This window comes from Silene latifolia, chromosome Y, assembly GCF_048544455.1.
Source record: "Silene latifolia isolate original U9 population chromosome Y, ASM4854445v1, whole genome shotgun sequence".
Taxonomy (NCBI): domain Eukaryota; kingdom Viridiplantae; phylum Streptophyta; class Magnoliopsida; order Caryophyllales; family Caryophyllaceae; genus Silene; species Silene latifolia.
Window position 1 is genome coordinate 30542801 of NC_133538.1, and position 17197 is coordinate 30559997.

The following is a 17197-nucleotide window of genomic DNA, read 5'->3' on the forward strand; positions in this document are numbered from 1 at the left end:
AAGAACATAAATTAAAGAACAACAATAGGACTACCTAAAATTACCATAAACTATTTAAAGTTATCAAGCCATAGACCCTGATCATGATCTTGACTCATATAAGTTTCATCACGTAAATCTTGAACCGATCGACGATTGACTGAAACCGGAGTGATTTCATCAAGTTGATCATATTCTTCTTCGTCAACTACACCCTCGACACAAAGACTACGTCTTTTACCATAACGAACCACAGATGATCTCTTATCTAATGGATCTTCAATGTAGAATACTTGTTTCGCTTGAGATGCAAGAATGAAGGGTTCATGTATATATCCAACAACATTAGTTTACCAAAATTAATCCCATATCGTCAACAGTGACGCCCCTATCACAATCTACCCATTTACACCGAAACAAGGGTACACTAAAAGTTACATACTCAAACTCCCAAATATCCTCAATTTTCCCATACTATGCCCTTGTGATGTCTAAGAGATCCATACCCTTTCGAACATATTCTTCTGATGATGCAAGAACAGTAACACCACTATTTTGCATTGTACCCTTGTCATCTTTTCGGCTTGTATAAAATCAAAACCCATTGATATCATACCCATCAAATGATGCGATGTTCGGTTTAGGGCCATATGTTAACCAACGTAAGTTATCACTTACATTATAAGATTATGTAGACACGTCAGCCATCACCGTACCTCTAAACCACTCCGCAAAAGTTCGACTTTGTTCATTCAACAACCAATCATCGCGTTTATTTGGATTTTGTCGCTTCAGTAAATCCAGGTGCTCGGTTAAATAGGGATGAACCTCTGCCATATGTTGTAAAACATATAAATGTGGTTTCTGAAAAGAATCGCTGTCCACGCTTATGAATTACTTACCCAGAATATCCTTCCATAAGAGTCTACCTTTGTGCTGAGATATAGGAATTCCAATAGCTTTAACATTTGCCATATAGTCAACACATAATTTGATTGTCTCACATGCAATTGTTTATTCAAAAATACTACCTTCTGGACGACAACGATTCTTCATTCGTCTATTATAAGTATCCATCTCTCACGCCATCGCCCACATATTTCGTTGAAACACCTGACCACAATGTTTAATCTCACACACTAAATGAATGACCAGGTGAACCATGATGTCAAAGAAAGCAATCGGAAAGTACATCTCTTGTTCACGTAGAGTCACAACAACATCCACATGCAAGTCATCCAAGGTGTCAGGATGGATACCTTTTTGGTTGATTGCATTAAAGAAGAGGCAAAGCTTATTGATGACTTACCTAACATGCTTAGGCAGTACATATCTAATAGCTACGGGCAGCACTTGTGTAAGCATAACATGACAATAGTGAGATTTCATACCAACTAACTTGCAATCTTTTATGGCAACAAGACGACTTATATTAGAGCTATATTCATGCGGTACCTTGACTCCTTTTTAAGATTAACAAACAATGATCTTCTTCTTCTTAGAAATAGTCGTGCAAGACGGTGGTATATAGGTACGTTTTCCATTCTCAATTAGTTTTAACTTGATACGCCCCCAGCATTCATGTTATTTCGAGCTTTCACCACATCCTTAGTCTTATTTGGCATATTGAGCAATGTTCCAATTACACTATCAAATACGTTCTTCTCCACGACCATGACATCAATACAATGCCTCACATACAAGTGCTGCCAATATGGAAGCTCCCAAAAAACTGACCTCTTTGTATGATATATTCCATCTGGTGGAGGTACGTACGATTTTCCGAAATTTGTAGTTATATTCTTAACCTGATCGTAGTACTCTTCTCCACTAAAAATCAAAGGGGGTTTCCAGTAACACCCCCATTTATCCAAGAGCCTTAGCTAGGCATTCCCAGATAAACAGGACTGTTACCATCTCTGTTTTCTGAGGCAGTATATAACAAAGGTAACAAACCAAAGTACTTTATTAAAACTAAATGAACGGTTTTCTTAAAACTTAACCAACTTTGTGAAATAATAAAAATAGTTAGAAGTTTACGTAGCGGAAATAAATAAAGTCGAAACATAATATAAATATAGTCTGAAATCTAAGTGAACTAGAATTCAACTGATCCATAATCTCACGCGTCCCAATGCTCCCCAAATCCAGCTAACTCAATACCTGTTATTTAAATCTGCTCCCCATTTAACCGGAAATATTAAATGGTTCATTACAGGACGTCATTAATTAAAGTAGATGTCAATTTTATTTTGACAACAGAAGCAAGCACGTCAACCAAAAGGTCGAGTAGAATAACTAAGAAACAACCAAAATAATGATGATGAATGACATGATATGATATGATAAGATATGTTATGATATGATATGATATGCAACTAAGCTCATCACCCGAGACAACCGTTCATCCAGCTAATCCCTAGCCCGGGGAAATCAATGCAATAATCTCATCCCAAAGTTGAGGTATCCAACATCCCAGAGACAAGTCCTGCAGAATCACCCTGGGGTAACCAATGGAAATGCTATGCCAACAAAATCATCCCAGAACAAGTTTGGGACATCCAATACAAATGATATGCCAATATGTATAAACCAACAATATATAATCCACAATATATAATCCAAAACCAATAAATCACCCAAAGGCATATATCCATCCAATTACACAACACTCTTTTAAATTGCACAATCCAACAATGATAGAACAGTTGAGTAGTTATCCTACCTGATTAGAAAATTTGAATTAAATGGCAAGCAATCCAATTAATTGAATTCTTCAACCAAACCGTCACCTAAATAAGATAACAATTACCCAATTACTAACTATTCTAAATATAAGACGATATGTAATTAATTCAATTAAAACCGTCTCAAAAATTCATCAACCACCCCTTGAACCACACTGTTTTACTCGTGTCTAATACACCCCACGAACAACAACCTAACGGCAAGCGCGAATCACTAGCATCACCGTGGTCTACCACCCCAACCATGGTTAACCACACTAAAGCCAATGCCACCACCGTAACAAGCAGGGCTGTAAAACTGAGCCCTAGCATCAACGAACCACACCAACAACTCGTGTAAACATGGTTTAAACAACTCCAAACACCACCAATAACCACCACATCAGCCGCCCAAAACCACCCCTACCTCCTAACGGTACACCCTCAACAACCCTACCCCAGGTCCTGGTCCAGTCGAACCATGGTGAGGGTCTTAGAAACCTGTGTTTATACACGGTACAACCAATAACAACAAACACAACCGAACCCTAACCCTAACCCTCGGTCAGCGGTGGTCCGACAGGTCTGGGTCAGTCACGGCAGGAGTCATGGGTGGGGTCACGGTCACGGGTCAATCAAGGTGGTCAACGACATAAAATAATTAGAAGACGGATTAGTTATGAGACGGTTGTGTTTAAACTTTTCATTGGGACAAATAAATATGGTAGATCTCCTTATTTTGCTCCTTCTAATTCTCCCTCTATCCCTTAATTATATGAGATGTATTGTAAAAGTGATAAGGTGATGTATGGAGAGGTCAAGCTTGTATTTATAGGAGTTGTAGCTAGGAGTTAGGAAGTTTCCAGGAAATTCCCTTATTTTATTATGTCACATATTATTATTATCATTGCTATTATTATTATTTACTACCTTCACTAAGAACCACCTTCCCCAAGTTAAAATTCCTTCTTACAAGACTAACACCACTTCACCCTTTATTTTATTTTTCTTATTATTTCCGTCATATAACATAATTCGTGAAATATGCTTTAAATATAATTTTATTAAATACATTTTTCACATTTTACTGTGGACTAACATTTGACCAAGCCTTAAAAATACGGGGTATTACAGTCTTCCCTCCTTAAAAAGAACTTTGTCCCAAATTTCACCTAAAATAACCCAAATACATGACTTAAACTACAATAATAACTAAACAAGAGATCTCTTTATTATCATAATGTCACCAAAATGCAGCAAAAACCCGAGGTATTACATCCTACCCCCCCCCAATGGGTTATGTCCCCGTAACAAACATACTTAAACAAAAATACTGGGATACTTTTCTCTCATAACAGCTTCAACTTTCTAAGTAGCTTCCTTGACATTGTGGTTGATGCGTGTCTAAAATATGACGTTTCGCACTCTATTCTACACGCATTTCAGAGCTCAGATGTGCAATATATGCCTATATTTCCCTATTTTCTTCTACTTTCGTGTTTTTGTACTTTATTGCAGAAATGTGAAGAATTCAACGGGAAATCAAGCCAAATCCGTCCCCGAGTGACCTGCATTGCATATGACGTAAAAGAATTACTTAAGGAACGAGCTTGGTGCGCGATCCAAGGCCCAAAAAGACAAGTCCACGAGTTAAAAGAAGTCAAGTAGCGGAAAATTCAACCCGATCGATCGACCACCTTGTCGGTCGATCGACCAATGCTCGGTTCCGAAGCTCTTGTTTTTGAGGAGCATCGATCGACCAGCCTTTTCAACGATCGATGATTTCTATTTCAGACGAGAATTAGATGACCGTGAATCTTGAAGCCCGTGAAGTCTAGGTTTAGGAAATAAGTTGTTGCGTTGATTGCTATATAACGTAACAGAGATCATCAAGTGTCTAAAATATGACGTTTCGCACTCTATTCTACACGCATTTCAGAGCTCAGATGTGCAATATATGCCTATATTTCCCTATTTTCTTCTACTTTCGTGTTTTTGTACTTTATTGCAGAAATGTGAAGAATTCAACGGGAAATCAAGCCAAATCCGTCCCCGAGTGACCTGCATTTCATATGACGTAAAGGAATTACTTAAGGAACGAGTTTGGTGCGCGATCCAAGGCCCAAAAAGACAAGTCCACGAGTTAAAAGAAGTCAAGTAGCAGCGGCTTCGGCCAACATCGACCAGCCTTGTCGGTCGATCGACCAATGCTCGTTCCGAAGCTACTTGTTTGCTTGAGGAGCGATCGATCGACCACCTTTTCAGATCGATCGATCGATTTCTATTTCAGACGAGAATTAGATGACCGTGAATCTTGAAGCCCGTAAAGTCTAGGTTTAGGAAATAAGTTGTTGCGTTGATTGTTATATAACGTAATGTAGATCATCAAGTTTTTATCTAAGTTTTACATCACAATACAAAGATGCTTTGAGTTTTAGTTTTATTTCGAGTAGCTAGGGTTTGGGATAATCGATTGTAGCATTGGAATTCTCCCTTTGTTCTTTATCCTTCCTCTCAAATTCTCGGTATTCATTCCGCCCTAATTCCATTTATTGTTTCGCTTTTCGTCATTAGTATTAGGATTGCTAGATTAGTGCCCAAAGCCAATCATTGTTATTGTTATTTGCTATCTATTTCAAATCATGAATTCAAGACCCTATTGTTTTAGTTGTATTATTGTTTTTACCTTTATCATGAGTAGCTAAATCTGTAGTGCTAGGATGTAGGGGAATTGTAGCATAGGCGGCATTAGATTGAACACGGATCGAACCAGCGTGTCGTCGATCGACCGATCTTGGTGGTCGATCGACTGACCTTGTAAGGTTATCCTTCGTTTTAATTGTTCTTAATCTTGTATTTAGCAAATCGAATGCATGCGACCAATTAAATACCTATTTTGTGACCGACCCATTAGATCGAAAGATAGGGAAGGTTATTTGACCGTCAATTAAATCGACTAAAGTGTGCTAAGATCGAAAGATAGGTATAGTTTAGACCATTAGTCACTTTTCAGACGGAAGTCGATATTAGTGACAGTAGGGACCTATAGCGAGATCGAGAGATGCTATATGTTAGGAGTGGACCGAGAGGACCTCTTATTCCCCGCCTTACCCGTGATTGATTCAGACCGACTTAGTTTGTTTGCCGCGCCGCTATAATGACCCGACCATCCTAGTACCCTTCTTTTATCTGTTTAAATCGTATTTTTAGTTTATTTTCTTTCTATTGTTATTAGCTATAGACCAATTCAAATCAACCCCCATAATAGTTACCTCAGATCAACATAGATCAACTAAAGTTTACAAGTGCCTCCTTGTGGTTTGACCCTGTTACCACTAGCCTAGGTTAGTCTTAATAGGAGATTATAAATTTTATCTTTGGTACTCACAACGACGGTATCAAATTTTGGCGCCGTTGCCGGGGAGGCAATAGTCCTAATTTTAGTTGTTTTATTTTTTGGTCTTCCTTAGTTTAAGGGACATCCGTTCCTTAAACTTTTCTTATATTCTTTTTGTAGTTTCATCTTATGCGCAGATCACAGGGTGGAGAATTAGTACCGTTGAACCCTGAGCTTGAGAGATCCTTGCGCGAGTTGAGGCGAACACAAAGAGTATTACCGACAGAGGAAGAGCCGAGTACTCTCAAGCTATCACGAGAACGATCTGTCAAGAAGACCCACATCTTCACCGTTTCCACTTCTTCACCGAGACAGTTATTCTCCGGAATCCCAGTCATGGCCGAGGAAGCAAGTATAGCTAGTTATTCTGAGCCGACAGCCGACAACTTATATAAGGGGTTCGAATTACCGGAGATGCCAGAAATTCGAACCAAAGCCTGCCTACATTACCATGGTCGAGAGAAATCGGTTTGGTGGAGCCGCAAATGAAGATGCAAAGAAGACATATGGAGACCTTCATTGATTACGCTCCCATTCCCCCACCAGCTGGCGTGACCCAAGATCAAATCAAAGAGACCATGTTCATCTTCTCCCTTCGTGATGCTGCAAGGGAGTGGTATAGAGATTTGGACCGGACCGCTCTGGAGATCACTGATTGGAATACATTGGCATTGGCGTTCTACAAAAAGTACTTTTCTGCTTCAAGGACGATCGCTATTAGAGCTCAAATCACAGGCTTTAAACAAGGGCCAGATGAGAATTTCCACGAGGCATGGGTCCGATTCAAGAAGTTGGTGCGAACCATACCGCATCATGGGTTCGAAAAGTGGAGTTTGTGCAATCATTTCTACAATGGGTTGTACGACGATCAGAGGGCCATTTTGGATGCTGCAGCCAACGGGAGATTTGCTGAAAATTTGGGAGCAACCAAGGGGTGGAAGATCATTGACGATCTAGCTACCCACAAGGCCGAGTATGGGAATTCAAGGGGAAACCAGAGAAGAGTCCGCTGAATCCTCTTCTTTGTTTGCGCTTGAGGCTCTCACCGCGAGATTTGACAAGTATGAGCTAGGAGGAGCTTCTAAAGGTGGGATATACCAAGTTAATGCCGTGTCAGACGGCCCCTTCGTCTGTGAAAGGTGTGGAGTTGAGGGCCATGTCTCGAAAAATTGCCCTAGCCCCTTTGAATCTTGTCTTTGCTTTTCAACACTATAGGCAGACAAACACCTACTACGAGCCACCGCATCCGAACTTGAGTTGGAGAAGCCAAAATGTCCAAAATCCAACCCAACAAACCGCCACACAAAGAAGACCATATGTCCCGCCTCATCAAAAGCAACAAAGAATACCAGAAGCCTCCTTATGTGCCGCAAAGAAGAACAATCACAAAACTCTGAGTTCTCCGAGCTTAAGAATCTTTTGCTAAAGGAGTCCCAAGCAAGAGAGGCCGGGATGAAGTTACTTGAGAGCCAAATTGCTCAACTGGCTAGTAAAAGTAACACTCGAGCTCCCGGACACTTACCCACTCAACCCGAACAAAAGGAGACCCTAAATGCCATCACTCTGAGGAGCGGGTCCACCCTTGATGGTCCTGCCATGGTTGAGGATGCTGTCGAGAAAGATGAGCCATAAATAAGTCAAGAGAAAGCTTCAACGAACAAATCAAAGAAAAGGCGTCTGCCAGGCATTTCGATCGATCGAAGTACCTAGTCGATCGATCAAAACACGGGTTCCAGGAGCTTCGAATCAGGCAACCCAGATCGATCGATCGAGGAGGTTGGTCGATCGACCAATATCATTGCTGATGTTGAAGAGTTTCGTCCTTTAATGCCAAATAATCTACGAGACCACTTTTTTCGGGGGACCACCGTCCCGAATATTTTGGGGGCAGACCCGAGTGCTGATAGGTCAGTCCCGGCTCCGGTTCGATCCAATGACGGTCAATGGTTCTCATTTGAGACGGTCCGAGGAGGGGTCTAGCTTCAACAAAGAAAAGGTGACGGACTTTCACCCCAAGTCCAAGGATACTGCACGCGCGACTTAGAGGAGAGGGCTAAGGTGCTCCTTACAACCCCATATCCGGAGAGACTCGTGCCGACGAAGGAACATGTATCTTTTAGTAAATTCGAGAAAGTTATTCGTAGCTTGAATGTTCGGTACCCTTCCTTGAGTTAGTTAACCAAGTGCCAAAGATACACTAAATTCATGAAACAGTTGTTGTCAAAAAAATCCCTTGAACATGTTCGCACTTTGTTGCGTTAACTAAAGAGTCTTGCTCCTACTTGTCTCACACTGCGCCCCATAAGTTAGAAGATCCGGCAGTTTTTCGCCTTGCGATAGGTACCTTTTCTATCGAAAAGGCTTTATGTGACTTAGGAGCTAGCATAAGTGTCATGCCCTTGAGTCTAGCTAGGAGGCTTAAGTTGACCAGGTTTGCAATAACCGAGATGACAGCTTCGATGGTGACCGATCTGCGGTCGAGCCTATAGGAGTCCTAGAGGACATACCCGTCCAAATAGGGAAGTTTTTCTTTCCTGTTGACTTTGTTGTCCTTGACATGCCCGAGGATGACCATATTCCCATTATTTTGGGTAGGCCATTTCTCGCACACCGCTGGTGCGATTATAGATGTCGGTCTAGGAACTTTGACTTTTAAAGTGGGAAAGCACTCTATTGTCTTTGCCCAAATGCAGTAGGCTAAGAAAAAGGATCCCATGTGGCCTGTTACATGTAATACGGTCTCGAAAAGAAATCGTACTTTGTACTTCCCGATATGCTGTTTCTATTCCTGTTGTAACCCCTCCGCCCAGATTGGGAGCAAGAAGGAGGAAGAATCTGTTATTTTAAATAATGCAGAGCTGGTTTGGGAAGAGCAAGCTGCAGTTAATCCACCAGCGAGAGAGCCGATCATTCAAAGAGGAGGTCTTGGATGCCTAAGCTATGGGACCGATGAGGAAGTGGAAAATGAGCCAGCCAAGGTGAGATGGTCTGATTTGGAGTCTAACGATCCCAAGGAAGTCCTTAATTGGGGAGATGCCGAAGCTGATCAGCTGAGTTCTCCAACTGTTGAAGCTAAGAAGGGCGCAGCTGATGAGATGAGCACCATTGAGGCTACCTCTAGTAGCCAAAAGCCGACGAAATGGGCCATACCATGGTCCTTCTTGATCAACTATTAGTTGATCATGCTCGTTATAAACTTCATTCTTTTTGCTTTGTTAAGACATTTTTATTGCTTTTGTGTGCGCGAACACTTCGCTTTTATTCTTTTTGCTTAGAATTTTCAAGTACTTTAGACTTCTTTCTGGGTTTTGCGAAATTTTGGGCCCGTACTATTGTGCATTTGCAGGTATTTAGGGCTTGTTAGCTCTACTCATTGAAAAATTACGAAGAAATAAGAAGTACAGCAGTTCTTCCAGTCGATCGACTGGCTATCAGGGTCGATCGACTGAGTTTCACTTTCCAGGAGCTTCTGATCTTGTTCACATGGTCGATCGACTACCCCTATAGGTCGATCGACCACGTCTGCTGCTGTACCTGTTCACGACCTCTCCCCTGCTGTGTTTGGTCGATTTGCGGACTTAAGGGAGTTTTCTACTCCACTTTATTTTCCGTCACAATTATTTATTTCTTCCATTTTCTTAATTGTGCACAGTTTTACCCTTCCAAATTGTTTCCTTCGGTCTTATGCGTGGTTTTGATTGTCTTTCAGGCACTCTTATTGGTAGCATCTGCTCTCATGAAACCTCCTAGCTCACGCTGGTTTGGGGAGGTTTCCTTTGCTGCGCTTAAAGTCTTGTGAGTTCCATATCTTTCCTTTATGTCTTGCTTATTTAATCTCTCGCAAATTCCCATTTCTCTTTTCTTCATTACATGATTTTGCACAATGGGGACATTGTGCGATTTGGTTTGGGGAAGGGTTTTGCGTCGCACATCATTTGCTTGCATTCACGTTTAATTTTGTTTTGCATTGTTTTATCTCATTTCTCTTATATATACAAAATTCCAAAAAAAAAAATTTCAAAAATTTCAAAAATTTCAAAAAATTTCCATAAAATGCACGTTTATTTTAGCATATAGGTCGAGTCGGAACGGTAGTATTTCTATGATGATTTCGCATTTGCACCTGTTTTTGCCTGAGCCTTGCTTATCATCATGTTATCAGTAGAATCATATAAGTGCATATCTACAAGTTTTCGTTAATTTACTCACTGAATCTTGAGACTTGACTTTGAAAATTGGCAAACTACATTATATTCTGAGATTTAGAGCCTATAACTGGTGACAATCATGACCAGTTCATCTAGGAATGTGAGTAGTACTCCTTATGAGACATGTTTCCTTAATTTGCATGAATATGAATTTGATCTACTTAATACCTGTATGAATTCGGTCTGTGGTTTGTTGACACATGTGGTAGAGGTTTCCTTTTCTCATTTTGCCCATAAGCTCCACACTGCCAAAAATATCTTTTTTTGTCCCATTTGCTACATCCTACATATAGCCTACCTTTGTCAAGCTAGTAGTCTGGTTTTTGGGATTGTTACTCGTTTTTGGTAGCCATTACTCTTTTGAGATGAAGTTGGGAAGATGAAAAGAAGGAAAGAAAGAAATAAAAAAAAAAAAGAAAAGAAAAATGAAAAAGATGAAAAAAAATGATTCGAAAAAAAAGAGTTCTGTACTGTTCAAGGCAGTCGATCGACTGCCCAATATAGTCGATCGACTGAAGTTCGAAGAGAAAAAGAAAAAGTCAATTCGCACACTTTAATTCTTATCTTTTGGCGATTTTTGCTCCCATGTTTTGTTCTTATTTTATGGGGAGTTAGTTGATTACTTTTACATATGGAGATTGTGAGTTTGTGCTTGCTATAGCACCGTGTTGTTTGCCTATGAGCAAGAAGTTGGATGTTGTCCTTTGGTTCCGTTTTGGTACTAGCTTGATCACCTGTACCTCCACTTTACCATGAAATGTTTTGCCTCTTCTTACCCATACCTCACATTTCCAATATATACCTCGGCATGTGTCATTGGTCATCTGTTTGGTTGGAATGCGTATGTACGGCCGTAGAGATCACTTTCATATTTTATTGCTGGCATGTTCTCATAGGTCGTAGTTAGGTGAGAGTCTCTACAAAAATGAATTCTTTCTATCCTCTTACATATATATCACCTATGCTTACTTGAGTGTTTTGAGCGACCCGCGAGAGTCCAATTTGATAAGTCTCTATAGTCAACGGTTCAGCAGTTTTTAACGACTTTATAATTCGTTTGCATGATTCACATTACTAATTGATTGTTGGTTGTGCATTAAATTGGTTTGGGCTTAACAGTTTGCATTTCGCTCTGAGGTCGAACTCGTTCCATTAGGTCATTAGATCGAGTCTAGTTCTTGCTTGGGGACAAGCAAGGTTTGGTTTGGGGAGATTTGATGCGTGTCTAAAATATGACGTTTCGCACTCTATTCTACACGCATTTCGAGCTCGATGTGCAATATATGCCTATATTTCCCTATTTTCTTCTACTTTCGTGTTTTTGTACTTTATTGCAGAAATGTGAAGAATTCAACGGGAAATCAAGCCAAATCCGTCCCCGAGTGACCTGCATTGCATATGACGTAAAGGAATTACTTAAGGAACGAGCTTGGTGCGCGATCCAAGGCCCAAAAAGACAAGTCCACGAGTTAAAAGAAGTCAAGTAGCAGCTCAGCCAGTCGATCGACCAGCCTTGTCGATCGATCGACCAATGCTCGGTTCGAAGCTACTTGTTTCTTTGAGGAGCGATCGATCGACCACCTTTTCGGTCGATCGATCGGATTTCTATTTCAGACGAGAATTAGATGACCGTGAATCTTGAAGCCCGTGAAGTCTAGGTTTAGGAAATAAGTTGTTGCGTTGATTGCTATATAACGTAACAGAGATCATCAAGTTTTTATCTAAGTTTTACATCACAATACAGTGCTTTGAGTTTTAGTTTTATTTCGAGTAGCTAGGGTTTGGGATAATCGATTGTAGCATTGGAATTCTGCCTTGTTCTTGATCCTTCCTCCTCGAAATTCTCGGTATTCATTCTGCCCTAATTCCATTTATTGTTTCGCTTTTCGTCATTAGTATTAGGATTGCTAGATTAGTGCCCAAAGCCAATCATTGTTATTGTTATTTGCTATCTATTTCAAATCATGAATTTAGTACCCTATTGTCTTAGTTGTATTATTGTTTTTACCTTTATCATGAGTAGCTAAATCTGTAGTGCTAGGATGTAGGGGAATTGTAGCATAGGCGGCATTAGATTGAACACGGACTGAACCCGCGTGTCAGTCGATCGACTGATCTTGGTGGTCGATCGACTGACCTTGTAAGGTTATCCTTCGTTTTAATTGTTCTTAATCTTGTATTTAGCAAATCGAATGCATGCGACCAGTTAAATACCTATTTTGTGACCGACCCATTAGATCGAAAGATAGGGAAGGTTATTTGACCGTCAATTAAATCGACTAAAGTGTGCTAAGATCGAAAGATAGGTATAGTTTAGACCATTAGTCACTTTTCAGGACGGAAGTCAGTATTAGTGACAGTAGGGACCTATAGCGAGATCGAGAGATGCTATATGTTAGGAGTGGACCGAGAGGACCTCTTATTTCCCGCCTTACCTGTGATTGATTCAGACCGACTTAGTTTGCTGCCGCCGAAGCTATAATGACCCGACCATCCTAGTACCCTTCTTTTATCTGTTTAAATCGTATTTTTAGTTTATTTTCTTTCTATTGTTATTAGCTATAGACCAATTCAAATCAACCCCCATAATAGTTACCTCAGACTGAACATAGATCAACTAAAGTTTACAAGTGCCTCCTTGTGGTTTGACCCTGTTACCACTAGCCTAGGTTAGTCTTAATAGGAGATTATAAATTTTATCTTTGGTACTCACAACGACGGGTATCAGTGGTTATTCCACAAAACCTTCACCAATATGCTCTCACCATTCCAGGTCTTCCTCACCTTTCTATCTAGAATCTCCTTTGGCACCTCAACATAAGACAATTGCTCATCTATCTGGACATGCTCAGGGTCCAACACATGTGTAGGATCACTCACATACCTCCTTAACTGCAAAACATAGAACACATTATGGACTTTGACAAAAGCAGGAGGTAATGCTAACCGATATACCACTTCTCAAACTCTGTCCAAAATCTCATATGGTTCAATAAACTTATGACTCAGCTTTTCTCTTTTCCCAAATCTCATCACTGCCTTCATAGGAGACACTACTAGCAACACCTTATCTCCTATAGCAAATTCTATCTCACTTCTCTTCAAATTAGCATAACTCTTCTAGCTATCTTGTGCGGCACGCATCTTTTAATGAATGACATGAACTTGCTCAACCATCTCTTGAATCTTTTCAGGTCCCAACATCACGGCATCTACTATGTCATCTCAACACACTGGACTCTTTCACTTCCTCCCATACAGAGCCTCAAATGGTGTCATGCCAATACTAGCATGGTAACTGTTATTATATGAGAAGTCTATCAAATCAAACCTCTTCTCCGAGGATCCACCAAACTTCATCACATATGCTCTCAACATGTACTACAGTGTCTGACCATCAGTAGCTGGATGAAATGCTATACTCATCTTCAATTGGGTCCCCATCAAAGCTTTCAAGTCTTGCCAGAACTTAGAGATAAACCATGAATCACGATATGAAACAATATCTTTCAGTACATCATGAAGCTTCACGACATACTTAACAAAAGCCTTAGCCAACTCAACCTTACTCCATGTATCCTTCATATGAATTAAGTGAGCTGACTTAGTCAAACAATCCACTCTAACCCAAATCATATTATTCCCACTTGCACTCAGGTACATCTAAAGACTGAACTTTCCCTTGAGGTCTCTTATGCTCTCCCTTTTACCCTTTCACAAACCAAACATCTAGCAACGAACTCAGCTACCTCCTTCTTCATCTTTGGCCACAATAATATCTTCTACAAATCTTTATATAGCTTACCTCCTCAAGGATGCACAGAATATGAAGTAGAATGAGCTTCTGTTAGAATATTTTTCTTTAATTCCTCATCATCCGGCACACACCATCTCCCATCAAATATTTAAGTCCCATCATTATCCACGGAAAACCGTGACTCCACTCCTTCCCCTACGACTGCACGTCACTTCTCCAGTTTCGGGTCCTCCTTCTGCTTCTTCCCGATCTCAGCATATAACTCGTGTTCCATAGTCAAGTCCTCTATTGTATCCCCCTTCCTTATCATTCAAATACCCATCGTTTCCACCTCTTCATGCAACTTCATTCGTGACATAGCAGTACATAAAGCATGGACAAATTTTCTACTTAATGCATCTGCTATTACATTAGCTTTCCCTTCATCGTACACTATCTCCAAATCAAAATCCCCAATCAACTCTATCCACATCCTCTGCCTCATATTCAACTCCTTTTGGGTGTAAATGTACTTAAGGCTCTTGTGATCCGAAAACACCTTAAAGCTAGAACCATAATGATAATGCCTCCACAATTTCAAGGCAAACAACACTCCTCCCAACTCCAAATCATGAGTAAGATAAGTCTCTTCATATGGCTTTAACTATCTCGATGCATAAGCTATAACCTTACCATTTTGCATGTGAAATCTTAAAACCCTAGCATGTGAAGTTTCATTCTATGTTAATTAAATCGAATCTGATTGCAAGGACATGTAAATTATCTAAGACGTACCCACAACCACACCGGTGTCGGGACACGCCCAGACGTACCTACAACTAGCCTATCCATTGAGTAGATGTCTCTTTCAACTTTGTTCTATCGCATACATCTAGGGTTGATACTTCTTAACTCCCACTCACTTTCACATTCCTCTTTGCTTCAATCAAGCAAAAATGAATCTCATGAAGACCTCTCTTCATATCATTCGTGATATTTTATACACTTAGTAAGAGTGAATTACTATAAAGTGAGTGCAAGATGTGGTAAAATCTCAACTTCTTCCGAAATTGGACTAACCGTTCAATTGTTATCATATGCCTAAACTCTTTAGCGCATAAACAATCGATTTGGCCTTTATCGAAATGAGCCATTTGACTGTATCATATTGGAGTATATAAGTGTTTTTGAAAACTCTTTTCGTAAACTTTTGAATTACACTTGAGTAATTAAAACTAATATGTCATCATCATGACGGAGGTCTCACTTTCGAAATCAAGTCTCTCTTGATAAAATGTGACTTCCTTTTAAATCCGTAATATGAGTTTGCAACATGAAAACCTCTTTTAAATATGTATGGATGTTAAGTTGTATAATAATCGCAATAATTCTTGTAAGCTTATGTAGGTGAATTAGTAAATCATGTTACCAATCATTGCTACCGAATTCTTTCAAAGAAACCGCATCCTATGAAAGAACGAAACGAGTATAATAATAAATAGAGGATGAACGGAGGATGATGTGCGTGATGTCATAGTAAATACATTAATGAAAAAGAACGAAAAATAGGAAAAATTAACATTCAATGTTTTTTTTAAAAATATACTTGTGAAAACATGTTCATCAAGTTTTAACATTTATATAATGATCTCCCACTAAATTATATAAATGATTCCAAGACCCAAATATTAAACAAAAATGAGCATCGCTTGGGCGAAACATCCCATAATTGTGTAAATTCGGTAAGTCACGTTGACTAATTCTACCTCTAGAACTCTTGGTCGACGAATTTCCTCAAATTCATCTACTAACCCCGGAACACAAGACCATCTTATATCCCGTTGAGTCCAACCAATTTTAGCGTGTGATAACTGATACCGTCGTTTAGTACCAAAAATAATATTTATAACCTAAATACTACTAACAGAAGCTAGTGGCAGTCAGGGTCGATCCGCAGGGAGGAAGGGAATTTCAGTTGTTCGAAATTTCAGTCTAGAAGTAACAAATAAGGGAGGTGTTTTGGTTTGAAGTAAATCTAAGTCTAATGCATAAACTAAATAAGCAATAAATGTAATAAAGAAGGTAAACAATGATAGAAGAAATGCTAAGACGGTCGGTTCACTATAGCTGCGATGGCACAAAATCCTAGGTAAGTCTGAAATAAAGTCGTGTAGATGGGTAAATAACAAGTCCTCTCACCAAGTTAACCAAGAGCTCCTTTCGGCCTATGCTACTAGCCCCTAAGTCTCACTAATGCTAGCTCTCACCTTTGAAAAGTGATTCTTAAAGCCTAAATTATCTGTCTTTCGATCTTAGCAATTTAGTTGTTCTAATTCATTAATTATTTCCCTCCCCTGTCTCTCGATCTTAATGGGTCGGTCAATACTAAGCATCTAACAGGTTCCCTCTCGGTCTCGCTGTCAAATATTGCACTTAATAAATTAAAAACGATGCTAATCATACACGCGTCGGTCGATCGACCACTATAGGCAATCGATCGACCAACCTACTGATCGATCGACCAGAGAAGCCAGTCGATCGACCAATGCCCTAATTCAGGTCGCCTAATTCTACGCCATCTACGCTATAGGTCCCCTACATCTTAGCACGAAGGATTTAGCTACTCATGTCTATGACGAAAATAACAATAAGATTAAAGCATAAAACTACTGAATTCATGATTGGAATAATTGAACAAACAATAACATAAAATGATAAATTCGGCTTCGGGAAACTAATCTACCAATTCTAAACTAAGAATAAAAAGAGTAATGAAACTGGAATAAGAACAAGAGAATACCGAATGGAATTTTGCAGAACAAAGATGCAAAACCGAATGCGAAACTAACTTGTATTGAAGGAATTAATTATAAACTAAAGAAACCTAGAATTTTTATGATGAAAACTGGATGCTACAAACTGAAACCTAAGCTACGTTATATAGGAAAAGTACGCAGCTATTATTCCTAAACCTAATAACTTGTGGGCTTGATAAATCTCGATCTTTAAATTCTCGTCTGAAGTAGCATCTTAGTCGATCGACTAAGCATGGCAGTCGATCGACTGAGTAGCAGCGAACAGTAGCTACTGGTACCCGTGGGGTGGTCGATCGACCACTTGGACCAGTCGATCGACCAACAATACAGCATGT